The sequence below is a fragment of the Macaca fascicularis genome, chromosome 6 (genome assembly GCF_037993035.2).
Source record: "Macaca fascicularis isolate 582-1 chromosome 6, T2T-MFA8v1.1".
NCBI classification, from domain to species: Eukaryota; Metazoa; Chordata; class Mammalia; order Primates; family Cercopithecidae; genus Macaca; species Macaca fascicularis.
The window spans coordinates 111,101,065-111,121,624 of record NC_088380.1 but is presented as its reverse complement, the minus strand read 5'-3'; the positions used below and the strand labels follow the sequence as shown (position 1 = coordinate 111,121,624).

At 35.5% G+C, this 20,560-nt stretch overlaps 1 long non-coding RNA gene across 3 annotated transcripts; it reads left to right on the top strand.

The window, feature by feature from the left end:
* Positions 1–8,480: 8,480 nt before the first annotated feature.
* LOC135971134 (uncharacterized) lies at positions 8,481–20,204 on the top strand. Of its 3 annotated transcripts, none has more exons than XR_010587214.1 (2): positions 8,481–8,740; positions 19,905–20,204. It is a non-coding gene; the product is annotated as an uncharacterized lncRNA (long non-coding RNA). The 3 variants fall into 3 exon arrangements; XR_010587213.1 differs by lacking the exon at positions 8,481–8,740 and adding an exon at positions 13,037–13,223; XR_010587215.1 differs by lacking the exon at positions 8,481–8,740 and adding an exon at positions 19,108–19,202.
* Positions 20,205–20,560: the final 356 nt, after the last annotated feature.

The window sequence follows — 20,560 nt, the reverse complement described above, 5'->3', positions numbered from 1 at the left end:
AGGAAATATATAGTTTATACTTAATATGAGTGATATTCATAGTAGCTTTTCCCTATTTTTCACTCCATCAACTGGTTGGTATTGGATATGAGTAAATTGAGAGGTTTTATGACCACCTTTGAAATTGGACAGTATTGTAGGTAATTCTGTTTTCCCTCATACCATGGTATCATGTCCCCATCTCCTTACTGTTGCCATTTTGCTTTTGTTATCTGGAGATAGGGAGCCCACTTTTCACCAGGTAGACTGCTTATTAATGCTCATGCTGCCCTCAGTTTCTGTCTTGGTCCCACAGAGTTCTACAGGCCTACATTGCTGCCAACTTTTAAATGCTTTTAGTTACTTTTCAAAATCCAATAGTAATATGCAAAATTTTTCTCAGGTTTTGATGTAGAAAGAAGTCTTGAGTTATTCGGTATCATCATCTTCTTTCTTCCTCAATCATATCTTTTTTTTTCTACCCAGAATCATCTCTCCCCCAGTTCAGTATCTCCTTAAAATTGTCTCACTCAATCTGCCAAAGATCTTTCCCTGAAGTCAGCTCCACTCCTAACTACCTGTGCATGTTTCTATACTATAGTTTTATAACAGTGTCGGTGATTTTTTTAAAGGCCTCTGTTCTTAGCATACTTATATATACTTGCCTTTTTCTTTAAGAACTTAAAATATCTCTTTGAGGAAGGCTGGTGTGCAAATGTCAAGTGCTTTCTTATGTAGTAATTTGAGATTAAATGAGAAGAAAAAAAACCTCTAGCAATATTGAACATCATTTAGAAAAAAATCATGTTTAACTAGATCAAGCAATTTCAGCTTTCTTTCTTTTTTTTTTTTTTGAGAGCTTTTCTCCTCATATTAAACTATTCTGATAAACTGTGGCAATGAGAAGAAAAGGAAGATGTTAAAAGCTACAGCCAATAGGAGCTCCTCATTTTGGAAATAATTTTTGCTTTCAAGAATCAATACTAAAAATGTTCTTGTGAAAACTCTATGATTTAGCTGTCACAAAAAACTGTTTTTTCTCCATTTTGTGTTCTGTAGATTTTTTTCAATGCTGTTCTGGTTGAAAGCTTGATAGTCTAATAAAGTTGTCATATACAATCTGAGTGTAGAACTACAGAAACACTGATTTTGTAGAAAAGCATTCTGAGAACATAGACATTACTTAAATTAATATAGAGTACTGTAAGAAATTATGTCTTTTTATTAGACATTTAAATAATATATATTTTGAAGTTCAAAGTTCATATCTCTAAGAGTATCAGTATTTTCTTCAAGTTGTAATGACACTGAAATAAGTTATAGAATCTCAGCTTTCAGACTCATTAAATTGAGATATTAAAAAAAACTTTTCACAAATGAATTTCAGTGTAATCTTGTGAGGCATCAATAGTCAGAGTAATGCTACATGAGAATCTTCATTACTTTAAGAAAAATTTGCAGAACAAGTAAATAAGCCTTCAAAGTCTTTAGATAATTGGATATCAATACTACCATGTGAAACAGAAATGAATAAAGGCTTAATCTAAATGATTTGTGGCAATATTACTGCTATTAGGACTTAGGGATATCCCTAGCCCCTTTTCCTATTGTGCAGCCTCACCTATTTTCTTCCAGCTAGACAATTCACATACATTCTTTTCTCTGCAGGGCATATTTTTTAGCTGGACTCCTCATCTTGCATTCTGTTTAATGCTACTTCTTCCTCAGAGATGCCCTCGCTCAATCTCCCGATTAATTATTATTTGTCAATAGCTCTGTGCTCTCTGTAGACTGCTAAATCTATGAGGACTGAAAGGAAGTCAGCTTTAGAGCTCCACGGTTGGCACACAGTACATTTTCCATAGGTGCATCCTGAGTGAATATTTAACAAATAACCAGCATATTATTATCATCATTTTTCAGCTTCATTTTGTCCTTAGAATTATTTATGAATGGAAGTTTATAGATATAAATGCCAGCGTTTTTCAACTTTCTTTAAGCATAGGGCTCTTTTAGCATTTGGCAGCAGAAGTAGTCAGAAGTAGGTATACCTTTTCCCTGATTAACTTACTATACATAACTTTTATTAGCACAGTAAAATCTGTTGTATTTTGAAAAACAACTCAAATATAGAATAATGAATAACAATATAATTGGATTAATGCTTGTGGACTAATTTTTTTTATTATCACTTGAAGGACACTTTCTAGATTTTCTGATCATTGTCATTTGGTTTATTATATTTTACCATATGACAAGCCTGCATATTTCCTTTCCCAACACATGCCTAATTTTCTCATTAGAATATGAGACCAGTCAAGTTTTGAGTCCATGACTATTTTGCTTACCAGAACCCACCATGAACCTTAAACAAAGTAGAGGTTCAATCATTGTAGAAATGATAGTATACATTTCATGCAAAGCAGAGGAAATAGACTAAAAAAAAACTTTCTGGGAAAACTCTTCAACTTTGCAGAGGAAACCATTTAGAACAGTCATCAGGAAGACACACTTGCAAGTGGCAAGGCCAAGGATCTAGTAAAGTGATTGTATCATTGAAGAAATGGCATTAGGTTACTCTGCAACCTAAGGCAAAACTTAAAAGAGTTTGGCTCATAAGGTTTCAGAAATCTTAGCATGGGCTCAATGTAGAGCAGACTACTCATTCATTCTATCATTCAGCAACTCTTTATCAACCATCTATCATTAGTCAGATGCAGTTCTAGTTGTGGGGTTACAACTGATTATTATTGCTGTTACAAATATAAATTGATTATATGTTTAATGCACAAATTACTGAATACTACAAATGTAGTCAGAGCAACCCACATACATTCCAAAAATTGTACTGTATCCATGTTGTTGTGGATTTCATTGCTCCTTTGGCCTGACCCTGCCCTGTTCTGTCAAAGAAGATAGGAGAACAATACCTTGTGGATTGAAGGCTTTATCTTATTTTGTTTCCTTTTCCCGGAGCCAAATACAAGCCTTGGCACACAAAAGCAGTTCAGTAAATGTGACTTTATAAGCAATGAATTTTTCTAGTCTTGCTCAGTTAATCAATTATCTGTGTAACCTAGAGGAAATCATGTTTCTCTCGGGTCTAAGTTTCTTTATCCAATAGATAGAATAGACGTCTACTTTATAGTTTTTTTCTCTTTCTGAGGAATAAATAATTGTGCAAATGGTTTGGTACAATTCCTGGAGCATAGTAATTATACAGAAACTATCCATTAATATTTTATTAGAAATAATATTAACACTTTCATGATTACTAAGTTTCCATATCAAAGATTTATTTGAAAGATAAAATTAAATTGTGAATGTGATTTCTAAAACAAATTCTAAAAAGCAATTGATTATTCTGACGCAGGTGACTCATGAATCACACTTTGAAAACCCTGACTTTAAGACATGTTATCGAAACCCTGAGGGTTTCAATTGAATTCTTTCCATGGAGTTTAAAGCACCACTGGGTAGTAAGTGAAGCAATTGAATGGATTCATTAATTCTGTCAGATGACTAAGGAATCATGTGGTGCCTGCCACCTATGATTGACACAGCAGCAAATACAATCCACCACAACGACGGCCCTGCAGTAGTTTTCCAGCTAGAGTAGACTGTCTTATTTCAACTTTTGTAGAATAAAAAATTTAATCTCACAGTTTATCAATACACTTTTATAATGCAAAGAAAAAAATATAGGTGGGCCAGAAGTAGCAGTTGGTACCTTTTATCATTCTTAAACAGAGAAGAAATAACATTGGCTACATATTATGTATAAGTACTTTAGACCCTTTATGTATAATTTTTTCAGGATGGAGGCTGATTCAGTTACAACTTAATAAAATATAAAAAATAGTAATAACTACCTTTTATGCAGTATATAATGTGCCAAGAACACTATATATTATTTAAATTGTATTATATTATTTAATAATTTGTATAATATTATTTAGTATATAGTACTATTATCTATTTTGTATCAAAAATTAAAATTAAGAACCAGAAAAAAATTTTAAAATCCCCAATATAAAATATTTGGTTACTAAATGGTAGATTGAAATAAAAAATAAAAACAAGTATCAGCAACATTCAAATCTCAGATTTTTACTATAGCCCTGCATTGGCCCAAAGGAATAGCAGTGCTTAAATATATGTTACTAAAAGCCTGTTTATAAGTAACCATTGGGGATTTTTTTTCTGTTTAAAAAACATGATTTCTAAAATCTTGAGATATATTAAAACTGCAAAAGTGGCTATAAAATCAACATGTATGTTCTTGAATTTGTGAATTGACTGATTTGTCAGATTTATCATTTTTTTTCCATGTATTTCATTCAAACTTTCTAACAAGAGCAAACTCATGAAAACAACATGACAGTTCTGACAGGCATCTGTTTACTTCTCAGTTTGTTTCCTTGTTCTGATTCACTGGTCTGAAGAATTCTGGATTTAAGTAGCAAAGGGGGGCAAATGTGAACAGCACACTAAACTTCTCATCTTATTAGAACTCTTATCATTGCATACTCTTGGTTGCATTTACAGGATGTAAATGAAATTATTCCAGAATCACTCCCTTTTAAAACTCATTATAGGGTAGAATGAATGTTACTGCATGTTGAACACACCCGAGGGTAGATGAGCAATCAATGAGTTATCATCAGCCCACAATATTACCTATTTCATTAGGACAAAGAAACAAAATAGAGAAAAAAACAAAAGTAGCTGATAGAATAAAGAGGCCAACATAAATTATTAAAAATAACACATAAATAAAAAATACTGAATTTTATCAATACACAGGGTCCTGACAGGTAAATTCATATTTCTCTCATCACTACTTTACATATTCTCAGCAGAGTGATACACTTTGATTAAAAGAGTAAAAATAAAAAGAGTTTAATATTAAATGTTTATGACAGTTTTTAAGTGGAAAAATTACATCAATATCGATTGGTATCATGGAATTTTATACAAAAAATTAGGTGAGATGTTCTGGAATTAGAGGTCACTCTCTATCTCTTGCATTTTTGTTAAAAGGAGATTCCATGTTGTGAAGGCTGATGCTTAGAAAGAGTAAAGATTCAATTATTCGTACTCTGCTGTACTTATAGGATTTAAAACCTGGATAAATTCTTGGAAACTCCTCTTCTATTACCCTTTTAGATATAGAGAAGAAAACTGACGTCCGAAGGTAAAATGACTTTTTTGAATTAATTGGCACAGTACTTCTAAAACTAGAGCCTTCTTGTTCCTATGCTAGCATTTTCCAAAGAGTGACCCATAGAATTTTTGTTATACCAGATTATTTAAGGAAATATAAAGATATGCCAATTCATGACTCTCATTTGAAGTAACCATTCACTATATATATAAATGATATAGATTATTTTAATAGGTAAGATGTTCCCAAGGAGTAAATACAAAAACACTTAACAATAGGCCTCGTGTGGTGGTTGACGCCTGTAATCCCAGCACTTTGGGAGGCCAAAGCAGGCGGATCACAAGGTCAGGAGTTTGAGATCAGCCTGGCAAACGTGGTGAAACCCCGTCTCTACTAAAAATACAAAAATTAGCTGGGTGTGGTGGTGTTCTCCTGTTATCGCAGCTATTTGGGAGGCTGAGGCAGGAGAATTGTTTGAACCTGGGAGGCAGAGGTTGTGGTGAGCTGAGATAGTGCCACTGGACTCCAGCCTGGGCAACAAAGCGAGACTCCATCTCAAAAAAACAAAAAACAAAACAAAACAAAAAAACAATAAAAATCTGTCTTCTACCCTAAACTTAATTAGTTACCTAGATTCCCTTAGTTACCTAGATTCCCTTCCATGCTCAACCACAGATGCTATTGTTGCTAATGTCTTAGGTATTTTCCTAGAGTGCCTTTATACAAAAGCAAATATAAATATTTATTTTGTTTTATCACTCATACACTCATACACGAATAGTGGCTAGTGATTAAAATGTTCTGCACTCTTACTTTTTTCACTAAACTATAACTTTTGAATTACATAATAATTGTAACTTTTGCTTTTTTTTGCAATGTCTGATAGATTGTTCCCTACTAATACATAGAGAGCTTCCTTGTTGTTTTATACAGATATGTATATAATTTTTGCTAGCGTGCATGTACTGAGCATTTACGTTACCTCCAATTTTTTGCTAATGAATATGATTGACCATAAAAACCATTGTACAGTTCATCATTAGGTACTTGCATGGCTATATCTAGAAAAAGTTCTAGAAGTAGGATATCTGGTTAAACATAATCTATAGCGGTTTTAGTGGTTATAGTGATAATGTATGAGAGTATCCTGTTTCTCCACAGGTACATAATTGACACATATTAGGATTTTCAAATCATATTGTTTCTAAAAAAGGATATTTAGGCACTGTTTTAATAGGCCTATTTATATTAGAATTGTGGTTAACTAGCTTGTCGTATGTTTATGAGCCATTTTTCTCTCTTTCACTGTGAATTTCCTAGTCAAAATTAAAACTTATTTTTCATTGTTACTAACCATCTTGTTATACGTTTGCAGTTCTTATATATTAGAGAGAATAGCACTTTGTATTTGACAGAAATTGGGAGTATTGTCTTGTCCTCAGTTTATCATTATGCTTTGAATCTGTCTATAAATTTTTCTTAATGCAAACTTTAAAAAAATGTGCTGTTTCTCTCTCTGTATATATATATATATATACACACAAGCACAAATATATATATATGCTGCTGGACTTACAAAAATCATTAGAAAGGATTACCTGGTTAGATTAAATCTTTGACTCATTTTTTATTTACCTCATTGTACAGTGTCAGATTTATATTAATCCTATTTTTTTTGCTCCGATGTCTCTTCATTAATCAGAGTATGATACGATAAATAACTTATATTTTCCTACTGAGCTGAGATGCCATGTTAATAACTTACTACATTCTCATATGTGACTGGGTCTATTTATGATTTTTATTTTCTTCTATTGTCCTCCCTGAAAGCTTGTGTCTCAACACTATACTTATCTAATTATTAGAAATTTATAATGTTTTATTGCATGAAACGATTAGGATGTATACATTATTTTTCAAAAATGTCTCTAATTTTCTTAGTTGTTTCTTCACATAAAATTTAGAATTAGTTTGTTTAGTAAAATAAATAAACTGCCAGCTAGTGTTTGGTATTTTCATGAGTATCATATTAAATTTATGAATTACCCAAAAAAAAGATCTATTTTAATATGTCTTTCTATTCAAGAATGTGTTATGTCTTGCTTTTTTTCAAGACTTCTTTTGTTTAGTGAGAATTCTTCATGTTGTGCACACTCCTAAATATGTTATTAATATTTTAATAAAAGTTGGAAATTCCTTGCAGCATATTGTATGTGGAAATTATTAATTTACATACATTAATTTTACATAAAAAAGAATTATAACATCATTTTATTTTTGGATTAGTGTTTTAACTGATTCTCTTGGGACTTCCAGGCATACAGTTGTGTCATATTCACATGTATATCAACTTCCTTTTTTTTCTATGAAGTTTTTTTTCTTTTAATTGAGTTGACTAGTATTAAATGCAATATTTAATAACAGCAATGAGAGTAGGCATTTGTCATTCATTTTTTACATTAATAGAAATGTCTTTAATATTTTCCCATAAAACATGATGATGGGTTTGGGCCTGAGAATAATCTATTTTATAAAGTAAAAGATTATATATATACTCATTTTGTATTTTTTATCCAAAATTTTGCTGAATTTTTAGTTTCTATAGCAATCATGTATTTTTATAAATACTAATATTTTAGATTATATGAATACTGATACTGATATTAAAACATTTTTAAGTTCCTAAAAAAACTTATCTAATTATGAGGGCTATCATTTTAATAAGCTATGTATTAATTTTACATTATGAATTTTCCTATACCAAAGATAAAAGTGCCCTATGATTTTTTGGTAAAGTTATAGTCAGGTTTTTAATCAAGATTATACTCATTTGTATAGGATTTGGGAAAATTTCTTCTTTAGGATAATTTTAAGCCTTCAGTTGACACAAAAACCTCAATTTACAATTATAGCACATCTATCTTGTTTTCTACTTAATAAAGATAAACTATAATTTAATTGGCAATCAAAATGGTTCCTCTTTTTTATTAACATCTGAGACAGTTTTGGACACCAGGAAATTATCTTTCCAAGTAGCATTATGAGAATATTAAAAGAACTTATCCCTTTTTAACACACATTTTAAGTTAATTCCTAAAGATGATAATGGGAGAAATACATGCATCTACTTAATATTTACCATGGTAGATAAGAAAGGAAGAGGGTGTTTAATAATTCAATGATGACTTAAAAGAAAATGGCTCTAAACTCTGTAACTGAAAATGGAGTACATATTTCTGTTAAGTTGTTTAATTAATCAGTGAGCTCTAAAGTTAATTCTTCATTCAAATAATCAGTTTTTTTTTTTTTTTTTTTCTTCAAGTTTTATGGCCCCTGCATTTTGAGAATGCAACTGCATATGAGAACCAAACTTCTTGGAAATTCTAACGGGCATGTCATAGGCAGCCTAGCTACTTTAACAGAGCATTTCAATCAGCCTTTCCCCACGGTTTGGCCAAATAATTAATATGTTTCCTGGCAACATACTGAGAAAGAAAGCTGGTATAGAATCATTCTAACAACAGACCAAGATGAGAGAAGAAGCCAAATCTACTCCATTTCTCAACCTTCAGTCTTCTTGCATATGGGAAAAAGGTATGTCCTCAGTTTCAAGTATGTTTGAAGATTTAACTGTCACTCATGTTTAGAAATTTTAATTTTTGGATTGACACTTTGTTTTACTCTGGAATGATCAGAAAAGTTTGAAACTGCACAATTACAATTCACAAAAAGGGGAAAAACAGTTTTAATTAGTAAATTTAACCAGAAGTTGAGCTTCATGATATTTAAAAGGATAGTGGGTTTTATGATTACTCTTCATAGATTCTGTCTGTTCAATTTTTAAATTACTATATCTGATATTTTGCATGAGTTTGTTCATTAGATAGGATCTGGACATTTAAAAATAAAACTAAAAAACACATTGTTCAATATACAAAGATACAAAACCAACTTCTAAGTTTGCCTTTTGGGTTTTCCAGATAGTCCTTTAAAGCAATTTATTTTCAACGTTTCTCCAGACATCAATTTTCAAGTTATATTCAAGGAGTGGACAATGCTCCTTAACAATGTGTTTTGGCGCTGATACTAGCTTGATTTCTTGGGTGTGGTGTGGCAAATACTGATTTGGGTGCTATAAGAGATTATTTTAAAAGTGTACTGTATATGCTTTTAACTTCCTCAAATACAAATCTGTATCAAGAAGGATACAGCAATAACTGTAAACTTTATAGGATGCTCATAAATCAGTACACATTTTTAGTTATTTCTCTATAAAAGCATACTTTGGTAATGATGAATAACATTTTTTCTTTTCTGTTATTTTGTGGGGCCATGTCTGGCCATGAATGAGAAAACACATCTAACCTCTCATGTATTTTGGCAAGAAAAGTATTGACCATTGGAGTCAGGAGCAGGCCACTGAGAAAAAAATCAATCCATTTATTTTTTGGATAGTATAACTCAGTTGGTATGGCCATAATGTCCAAGCACTTATATTTGAGCAGGAAACTGACACCAATGAAAATGCTACTGTTACAATGCATATCAAAAACACATATTGAAAATATTGTTAATGGAGATTTATATGAAGCTCTTTCCTGACTTACTCCATTTTTTAAAATCAATAGCTTTGTTGTATCCAACAGAGGATTTAGCAGGAAGGATAAAATTATAGATGAGAGTTTTGAATATTTCAAAACAATGAGACAAGTGAAACTCTCATACATGTTAGCAGGAGTGTAACTAGCTCTACTTCCTTGTAAAGCACTCTCACATTCACCTATTATTGGGGGAATCCACCCCCGATAGTTAACATGGGTTCTTTTCTATTTCCCTAAGCGTCGGCTGATCTGAGAAATAAAGGGAAAGAGTACAAAAGACAGAAATTTTAAAGCTGGGTGTCCAGGAGAGACATCACATGTCAGCAGGTTCTGTGATGCTCCCTGAGCCATAAAACCAGCAAGTTTTTATTAGCAATTTTCAAAAGAGGAGAGTGCACAAATAAGGTGTGGGTCACAGAGATCACATGCTTCACAAGATAATAGAATATCACAAAGCAAATGGAGGCAGGGCAAGATCACAGGACCACAGGACGGGGTGAAATTAAAATTGCTAATGAAGTTTCAGGCACGCATTGTCATTGATAACATCTTATCAGGAGACAGGGTTTGAGAGCAACTTGTCTGACCAAAATTTATTAGGCGGCAATTTCCTCATCCTAATAAGACTAGGAATGCTACAGGAGACCAGGGCTTATTTCATCCCTTGGGTCATAGAAGACAGCCTCCCAGAAAGGGGCCATTTAGAGGCCTACCCTCAGGGATGCATTCTCTTTCTCAGGGATGTTCCTTGCTGAGAAAAAGAATTCAGCGATATTTCTCCCATTTACTTTTGAAAGAAGAGAAATATGGCTCTGTTCTACCTGGCTCACTGGCAGACAGAGTTTAAGGTTATCTCTCTTGTTCCCTGAACGTTGCCATTATCTTGTTCTTTTTTCAAGGTGCCCAGATTTCATATTGTTCAAACACATGTGCTCTACAAACAATTTGTGCAGTTAATGCAATCATCACAAGGTCCTGAGGTGACATATATCCTCCTCAGTTTATGAAGATGATGAGATTAAGAGATTAAAGTAAAGACAGGCATAGGAAATCACAAGGGTATTGACTGGGGAAGTGATAAGTGTCCATGAAATCTTCACAATTTATGTTCCGAGATTGCAGTAAAGACAGGCGCAAGAAATTATAGAAGTATTAATTTGGGGAACTAATAAATGTCCATGAAATCTTCACAATTTATGCTATTCTGCCATAGCTTCAGCTGGTCCCTCCGTTCAGGGTCCCTGACTTCCCTCAATAACCTATGATCATTTCAATGGACAGATTCCTTGACTCAGAAAATGTACTTCTTAGAACATACACTGTAGGTGCAATCACACAAATTCATGAAGAAATAAGCTTAAAAACATGCATTGCGGCTGGGCATGGTGGCTCACAACTGTAATCCCGTCACTTTGGGAGGCTGAAGCAGGTGGATTGTGAGAGATCAAGATCATCCTGGCCAATATGGTGAAAACCCATCTCTACTGAAAATACAAAAATTAGTTGGGCATGGTGGCACATGCCATAGTCCCAGTTACTCAGGAGGCTGAAGCAGGAGAATCACTTGAACCCAGGAGGTGGAGGTTGCAGTGAAACACGATCACACCACTGCGCTCCAGTCAGTCTGGCAACAGAGAGAAACTCTGTCACAAAACAAACAAACAAGCAAGCAAACAAACAAACAAACAAAAACATTCATCGCAGGATTTTTATTAGAGCACAATTTGAGAAAATCCCAAATGTCATTAGGAGAATGTAGGTTGAATAAATTATAGTAATTCATAAAAGAGAATACTATCTTCTTCCCACTGGGGAAAAAAGGGAACACTCACTACAAACTGATAATGGACAAACTTTAAGCTATTTTGTTAAGTGAAAATAAGAGAAGAACATAAAATTTGTTATAAGACCATTTGTATGAAAATAACAAAATGTGATAAATATGAACATATGCCTATATAGTATAATAGAATAGCACAGTCTATCTCTACAAGGAATCCCTAAAAGCTGCTAGTAGGCCTCTGATCAGAGTAATTCAGAGACTGGAAAACTGGGAAGAAAGGGAGAGACTAGAAGGAAGAAACACAGCTGAAAGGGACTTCTATGCTTTAAACCCTGTTCAATTGGTGAGAACTGACACATCAGTTCTCTGAATAAATACTCAGAGAAAAGAGCCTTTAGTCACTCACCTAATTTTTGTTGAACATCTGTCTTATATAGACATATATTTAATCTGATTCCCTTGTCTTTTCAGCAGAATTGTAAAAATTTCCTTGAAGTACAGATTCTTTCAGCTACCTTTCTTATTAAGGAGGACAAGGAAAAACAGTCAAAAAACTGTTGTTCTCCAACAATGTTCTTTATTTTTGTTCACTGAAATCTTGCCGGACGATCACCTCAATTTGACAGAAAACACTTTGGTATATGATGTGGCGCTTACAGGCTGATAGAACTTGAGAAGGGGAGAACTGCTTCACTGTCACCTCTGATGCTGAACACATTCTGAGGATTCAATGTGACAATTGAGGTTGATGCCCTCTGATTATTCTTTTGTCTTCTCAGGTTTATATGGAGCCCATAGGGATATTCAAGACAATCAGGTTCTCCAGGGTGATATAAACAAACATTACAATTACTATAAGACAATTATTCCAACTTTATTGAATTTACCACTAGAACCACTATTGGATCCTTTGATATGACCTGATGTGGGAAAGCCCATCTTTTATCAAAAGCTGTTTCTGTTATTTTTGTTGTTGTCATTGTTGTTTTAATCCAAGATGTCTAACTAGAGATATTGGATGCCAGTTGTCTACAGAAAGCAGAACCAAAGTTACAGGTGAATAATCATGGTCTGAGTGAAATACTGAAGGAACAGTGCCAGAACCTATCCAAGAATACATGGGAAGAATCTGGGGTGCAGAAAAAGAAGGAAGCAAGAGTTTAGCAGAGATTGACCCCTGTGAACTCAGAGCCCTTAGAAAGGGCAGGTGGGGGTATATTTTGCTCTCCTAACTCCTGCAGCCGGCTGCCGACTGCCAAACTATCTGAGAGCACCTCTTTCTTTGCTAGCCCAAGTATTGTTGTGGGTGGCAATTTGGGAACTTCTTGAGGGCAGAATGCTGGGTGGCCAGGTGGCATAAGTTCACCCACTGAGCTGCCCCCAACACTTGAGCTGAGGTAGAGGGCACCATACTGGTTGTGCATCCATTGTGTGCCTCTATCCTGCCCAGGAATTCTCAGCCCTTATGTCTCTGCATCCCTATATCATCCACAGATATTTCCCAGAATTACTTCAGACTGTGACAACTGCAAAGGTCTGGTGGGACCCTGGGGTGCTGCAGGTTCCTAGAGTTCAACCCTCATGGTAGGTTGTCTCTAGGGGAAGGATACAGCAAACCAAAGCACCCTCTGGGACAAAGGAAACCAGATTGTGCATCTCTTCTGCCAGATATCTCCCCAGTTGTGAGAAGAAGGTAAATGCATCCCTCCCAGCAGAGACAAGGGTACAGTTCTGGGCTCTACAGGAAAAGAGTATGATTCTACACCAACAGAAAGGTGGCACCAGTGCCCAGGAGTAGATATGGATAGAGGAACTTCTACCTACCCCCACCCACTGCTGCAAATATGGCCATAGTTGTTCTCACTGGGGGTTGGGATGGATGCACCTAGGAAAACATGTCCAAGGTTATGCGGAGGGGTGGGTGGCTGCACCCCCACTGGCAGTGTGCCCACCAGCCAGGACTTGCATGAAGGGTGAGGCAGGAAGTGGGGCACAGTGGCAGACACACCAAAAAGGTCACACTAGCTCTCTAGTAATAGACTCTAAGCAAAATGGAAATTGTGAAATGACAGATAAAGAATGTAAAATATGAGTTGTAAGGAAGCTCAATGAGATCCAAGAGAAAGTTGAAAACCAACACAAAGAAAAAAAAATTCAGGATATGAATGAAAAATTTACTAAAGAGATAGATAGAATTAAACAAAAAACATAACTAGAAATGAAAAATTTATTGAAGGAATTACAAAATATAGTCTAAAGTTTTAACAATAGGCAGACCAGACTAAACAGGAGAGTGTCAGAGCTTAGACAGGCCTTTTAAACTAATCTAGTCAGAAATAACTAAAAAAGAATTCTAAGAAATGAACAAAGCTTCTAAAAAATATGGAATTATGTAAAGCAACCAAACCTACTACTTATAGGTATTCCTGAGGGCAAAGGAAAAATAAATAGTAACAAGCTTAGAAAACCTATTTGAGGGACTGATTCTGAAGTACTTCCCTGGTCTTCCTACAGAGTTACATATTCAGATACAAGAAGCTCAAGGAACACCTGGGAGATACTTTGCGAGATGAACCTCATCAAGGAATATAGTCATCAGACTATCTAAAATCAATATGAAGGAAAAAGCTGTAAAAGCAGTGAAAGAGAAGCATCTAATAACTTATAAATGAAATCTTATCAAATTAACAGTGCACTTCATAGCAGAAGTCTTACAAGCCAGGATCCTATTTTGTCCTCTAAGAAGAAAAAGAAAAAGAAAAAAAAATCTGCCCGTCAATAATTTTGTAGCTTGCCAAACCAAGCTTTATAAATGTAGAGATAAAGTATTTCTCAGACAGTCACATGCTGAGGGAATTCATCTCCACTGGCCTGGTTCTACAAGAAATGCTTGAAGGAGTTCTAAACATGGAAATAAAAGGATGATACTTCCTGTCCTAAAAGCACATAAAAGTATAAAACTATCAGATCCTATAAAGCAGTTAGATAATTGACACTAAAAACCTGTTTATTTGCCACACACAACTGCCTATATCACTGACCCAAACTTTGAAGTGCTATTTGCTTCAATTTCCAGGCAAATAGACTCTCTGTACACTCAGTACCTTACCCACTTGGCATTCCCTTCATTTTCTCCATAGATTCAAAATGAGCCTTTTCATTAACTGCTTTCTGTTGATTTCCAACCTATTTCTTTGATATATATCTGTAAGCTTTTCTAAATCTAGGAATTGGCTAAATATAATGCATGATGGACTGAATTGAACACCAGAATTAAGGATAAGATGCTCAGATTTACTAAACAAGTTATGGCCTACTTATGTGGGCTATGATTCCAATAACAGTTTAATTTTCAAAGACTTCACTATATTGTTTTGATTTGCCTGGTACTTGTGGTACCACTGGTGCTCCCACTGGTCTTTGCTGATGCTGTCTAGAGAGTCAGAAAGGTGACCCCAGTGTGGCCACCTGGTGTATTTTGAAGGAGAGGAGTCGAGTCCCCGGACTGTGGTATAAAAAGTCTTCCCTGTTAGATGCTTGTTGTGACAATTCAATGTCTGTCTGTTGGGGATAGATAGTGGCTCCCCAATTGCTTGTTGTGCTGTGATCTTCTGCTGTATTTTCTTTTTCTTTTTTTTGAGGCAGAATCTCACTCTGTCACCCAAGCTGGAATGCAGTGGCGCAATTTCGGCTCCCTGCAACCTCCACTTCCCAGGTTCAAGTGATTCTTCTGCTTCAGCCTCCCGAATAGCTGGGACTACAGGCACGTGCCATCATGCCTGGCTAATTTGTTGTATTTTTAGTAGAGATGTTTTTTCACCATGTTAGCCAGGATAATCTTGATCTCTTGACCTCATGATCCGCCTGCCTCGGCCTCCCAAAGTGCCGGGATTACAGGCGTGAGCAACCGCAACCGGCCTCTGCTGTATTTTTTATTTGTAATTTGATTTTGAGGTTTCTCTCCTGAGAGTGGGTATAAAGTATAACCCCAACAGGGCTTCAGGGGAGGCTGTTGTGTATGTTTAGAATGTGCCCTTCAAGGGATACCTCTTTATCCTGGAGAACAGTTTAATACGTAAGTGTCAACCTGTGACTAGGTGTCCCTCTCAAATAAAACTTGTTTATTCTGGAAGACCCTTTCATGGCTTTTGCCTGACCTGTGTCCAGTTTATATCTACCCATATAATCACTCTCTTACAGAGCACTAACTTGGAAAGAATTTAGGTTCAGGTGTGTTGGTCAGATAAAACACAGAGGAAGCAACACAACACAACACATTAAATAACAGAAGCAGGTTTATTACTGACAGTTCCAGAGAGAAGTTGGGTGGCATACCTTGCAGGTCCAACAGGAAGGGGGCTGATTTCTGGGATATGCACTCTCAACAAGCAGGTGGGGAGAAAGTTAAAGAGAGAGGGGTCTGTGGGATGAAGCCTTTATCGGGGTTCCAAGTGTTACCCAAGCACGCTTTCCTCAGGGAATTTTAATTGGGTTTTGGGCAAGTAGGTATGAGATCCTTGGAGACACACCGTGACTGAGAAGTGATCCCTGAGGCACATCTGCACATTCCACATGTGATATGGAGGTGAGTGAGACAAGTGGTTTGATCTAGCTGTCTCACTGGAAACTGATCACCAGGAAGTGGTTGTATAAGGTAGATATCTGAATTGTCAATATTGAGGAACTGGGAGAAAACAGAGACCTAGAAACCGTCAAGGGTGACTAAACCCTGCTTTTGGTATAAGAAAACTAAACCTATACTCAAAATGGATCCTGAGGCAACATAAAACTATAATAATTCATTACATCTTCCTGCAGGTTTCTCTCTCCTCCCCTGTGATCTCATCAGCTTCTCTAGCATCTCTATTCCCGGTAGTGAATTCACAAGACTAGCAAGGAAAGAGAGTATTCACTCTGACTACTTATTGTTAGTGGAGCTCCCAATCGATTTCCCTTGCTGAATCTGCCAGGGCTAACATGGTGTTTTATGTACAGTTCCCATTTTGTCTGAGAGAGAGAAATGGGCCTACCTGGAATGCCTTCTGCTCCTAGTTTGAGTGTTGGAAAACCTCAGACCCAGGTGATCATTTTCTGCAATGCTTGGATCCCAAATCAGTTTGCATTCTGCCTATAACCCTTTGGAGTTCCTTTGTTTCCCTCTCCCCTATTTCCAGCGTTTTTGGTTGTACATAGCAGTTACAATTAGGGGAAAATATGTGTATGCCTTCTCGTTCTGTAACTGAAGTTTCAATAAATGTTAGGTAGGACAGTAAGTTTTATGATATCCCTCTACAAATGCTCCTTAGAGTCCTCTCCTGTAATATAAATGCACAGCATGCTAAAAATAAACTTCCAAAGATATTTGATATTATAATGTTATTGACATTCTTTGTTTATAGAGAACCATATTCTAGGAACTTCTAGAAAATTCAAGGTTTTAGCCATGTAAGGTAAGTACAGGTAAATGTGGAACAGCCTTTCTGGTTATCCTCAAGAGAACAGCTACTGGGTTTCCTAATTCCCATAAGTTAAGATATACCTATTTTCCTAAAGCTGAGATCGTTTTATCTTTTAATCCTTCAGAATCATAAATTATTTCTTTCTACTTTTTTAGACAGTCTTGCTCTGTCGCCCAGGCTGGAGTGCAATGGTGCAATCTCAGCTCACTGCAACTTGGGAGGCTCACTGCCTCCCAGGTTTAAGCTATTCTCCTGCCTCAGCCTCCCGAGTAGCTGGTATTACAGGCACCCTCCACCATACCTGGCTAATTTTTGTATTTTTAGGAGAGATTGGGTTGGCCAGTCTGGTCTTGAACTCCTGACCTCAAGTGATCTGTCCACCTCAGCCTCCAAAACTGCTGGGATTACAGGTGTAAGCCACCATGACCAGCCAGAATCATAAATTATTTCTTAATATTTAACCCAAGTTCCTAGTCTCTTAATGAAAAGAAAGTTTTCCTGTCTAGATATTCTTTTCCAATCAAGTAGAAGTCAATGAAGTACGTAGTGGATTAACTACCAAAAATGTCACTTTTATCATGGGTTCTGTTCAGACCTCTAAATACTAAAGAAAAAAAATATATATACAATGGACCCAAGCTATGCTTTGTTTCAAAATGTTTATCTGTGAGGCAGCTGAAAGTGTTTTATTATTTTGCAAATGAGCCAGGAGTTTGTCTCATAGTCAGCTTTTCATCCTGTCATTTTTATCTACATCAAACAGAAGGTGCTAGTATTGTTTTACATAACATACCAGAAAGCTCAAGATGAATGTGATAGTCAGAGAGATTCAGAGAGGCTGACATAGTTTCCAAAAGAAGAAACTATAAAGAGGCTGGTTTCTACGTGGAATCACTGAAATAGAGAATTATACTGGGTGTGATAATAAAAGAAACATTGCAAACATGCCAAGAGAATTTTAATATTCTATTTTGCACCTGAAACTAGAATATTATAAAATTGGATTTAGGAAAAGGCAACATTAGAATACAAAAGTAAGCATTTAAAATGGTTTAAATATATTTTGGCATATTTTATCTTATTATCCTCATAATCAAATAACTTAATTTCTACATATTCTGTATTTTCCTTTTACTTCCCTATTTCTAGACAACTTTAACCTGGTATGTTCCATCATCATAGGTCATTCTGTTTATGCATTTAGCTCACAAGAACTCAGGAAAGGGAAAGTGAATTCATATTTAATGATCACCTTCCATGTACCAGCAACTGAGTTCACCACTATTTCTCCTCCTCCTCCTTAAGACAACAAAAATGAACCTCAAAGATGTTAAATAATTACTCATTGACTTCACAAACAAAAGTGGAGAAATTCATATGAATATCTAATTGTCTAGTTCAGAGACCATGCTTTTTTCTTTAAACTATACTATTTCCATATTTCACCCCAATCACATAATTAACTAATTTGTTGATCCTCAAAATAATTTTTAGTCCCTATTAATGGTGAAATAATAAGTATTGTAGAATTTCCTTGCTTATAAGTGGTATTTATTGGTGATAGTCTGAGATTAGTATATAATTGTTTGCCATTTAATTACTATTTTAACAAACATTCATTAAACAACTTCTAAATCACATACATCATGTTGGAGATATAATGAGAACTACATTTTAATCACAACAGATTTCATTACGTAATATCAAAGATTTATCAACAAACAATGCTATTATTCAAGCAGAACTCTAAGAAGTTTTATTTGAGCACTGAAAAAAATTATTTTGAGGCATGCAAATATCATGAAGAAAGTAACATTCGGGTTAAGTTTTGAAAGATGAGTATGCATAGAATATAGTGAAAGGGTAATTCAAGCAGATAGGAAAATACAAGCAAAGGCCCTAAAAATTAAATTACGTGATGTAATTCAGACATAGCCAGTTGTGCCGTCTTCTTCCCCTCCCCCTCCCCCTCCCCCTCCCCCTCCCCCTCCCTCTCCCTCTCCCTCTCCTTCTCCTTCTCCTTCTCCTTCTCCTTCTCCTTCTCCTTCTCCTTCTCCTTCTCCTTCTCCTTCTTCTTCTTCCAGGGAAGCATAGGAGAAAGTGAAAGAAGAAGGACTGGAGAGATAAGTTGTGGCCACATTATAAAGGGCTTTGCATGTCTAATGAACTGCGATGACTTTACAGGGAGTCTCTGAAGGATTTTAAGCAGAGAGGTATCATAATATTATGGGTAGCTCCCTACTTCTATACACAGTGGCTCTTATTCTAGGTATTATGATGTTTGTGTCATCACATTGCAATGTTTTTATGCTAACAATGAGTTAGCAAATATTTTCCTTTAAAAAATAAATTAGTAATTGTATAAGACTATTACTTTAAGTGTTTCTCACTCAGGCACTCAGACATGCTTTCTAATGTAAGAGAAAAGGAGATTATAGTTATCTCGGTGTTGTGCATGACCAGCAGTGTATTTTATCAAAACAACATTTATTATTTCGGATCCTAGACAATGTGTCTCATATGTATATGATTGAAATATTACTGTAGGAAAGAGAAAAATATAAAAACCACTCCAGTAGAATAGTGAAGGTGTAAAATAGCAAATCAGATGAGAACAATGATTTCATTACTAAATATGGTTTCTTGTCCTCTAAGCTTCGTTGTACCCTATTGTGAGGTCTTCTTTCTCATCCAAAGCAGCAAGAGTAGACAGTTTTCTAGGGCAGTGAACAGAGCTGTCAAGTCCTTGGCTCTTGCCACTGGCATAGAAAGTACCATCTAACACTAGTATCTCAGAGATAATTGGCAGTCACTTAGACCCACAGACTGTCCAGTCTGCATCTGCGGATTTCTCTTGAACATCTTATATAGCCTGTGACCAGAATATTTATAATTTTTTCCTGTTTTGTCTTTAGCATGGGACAATTGCCTCCACTATCAGCAGCTAACATTTCTGGACCTCACACCTTGGTCAGTTCCCCAACTGACCACTCCAGGTGAAGAGTCTGCATCACCCTCTATCCTGCCTCCATTACAGATAAAAAGTGGATCTTGGACCCATATCAATGAATTAATGATGTGAAAGATGTCACTTGGAGCTGTCTAAAGTGATCCTAGACAAGATAAATAAAAATCTTTTACTGTACCCTGACAATGTGGAACACATTTTATCACCCTTACCCAGCACTCTACTGAATAAAACTACTTTTTACATAGCAGGGAGTTCCTTTTTCCTTTTAATTTTCAATTCCACAGACTACTCTGCCTGTCATGGACTGCATCCTTTCTACAGTGAAGAGAATGAACCATTGTGGTAATTGAAGAGGAATTTCCCTGTGTTTTTAAATCCACATATATTTGATTAGCATTTTTATAAGTAAATAGGTAGTAATTAGCAGGTAAACTTTGGAGAGATGCTACAAGGCTCACTGAATACATTACAGAAATCAATTCTTCTGGTACAGTGATTGTCTAGTTATGGCACATTGACCTCTGGAAAGTTTCTCAAGAGAAATGTAGATCTTATTTATATTAGTGATATTTTACTGATGCTGCCAAAATAATGGCATTC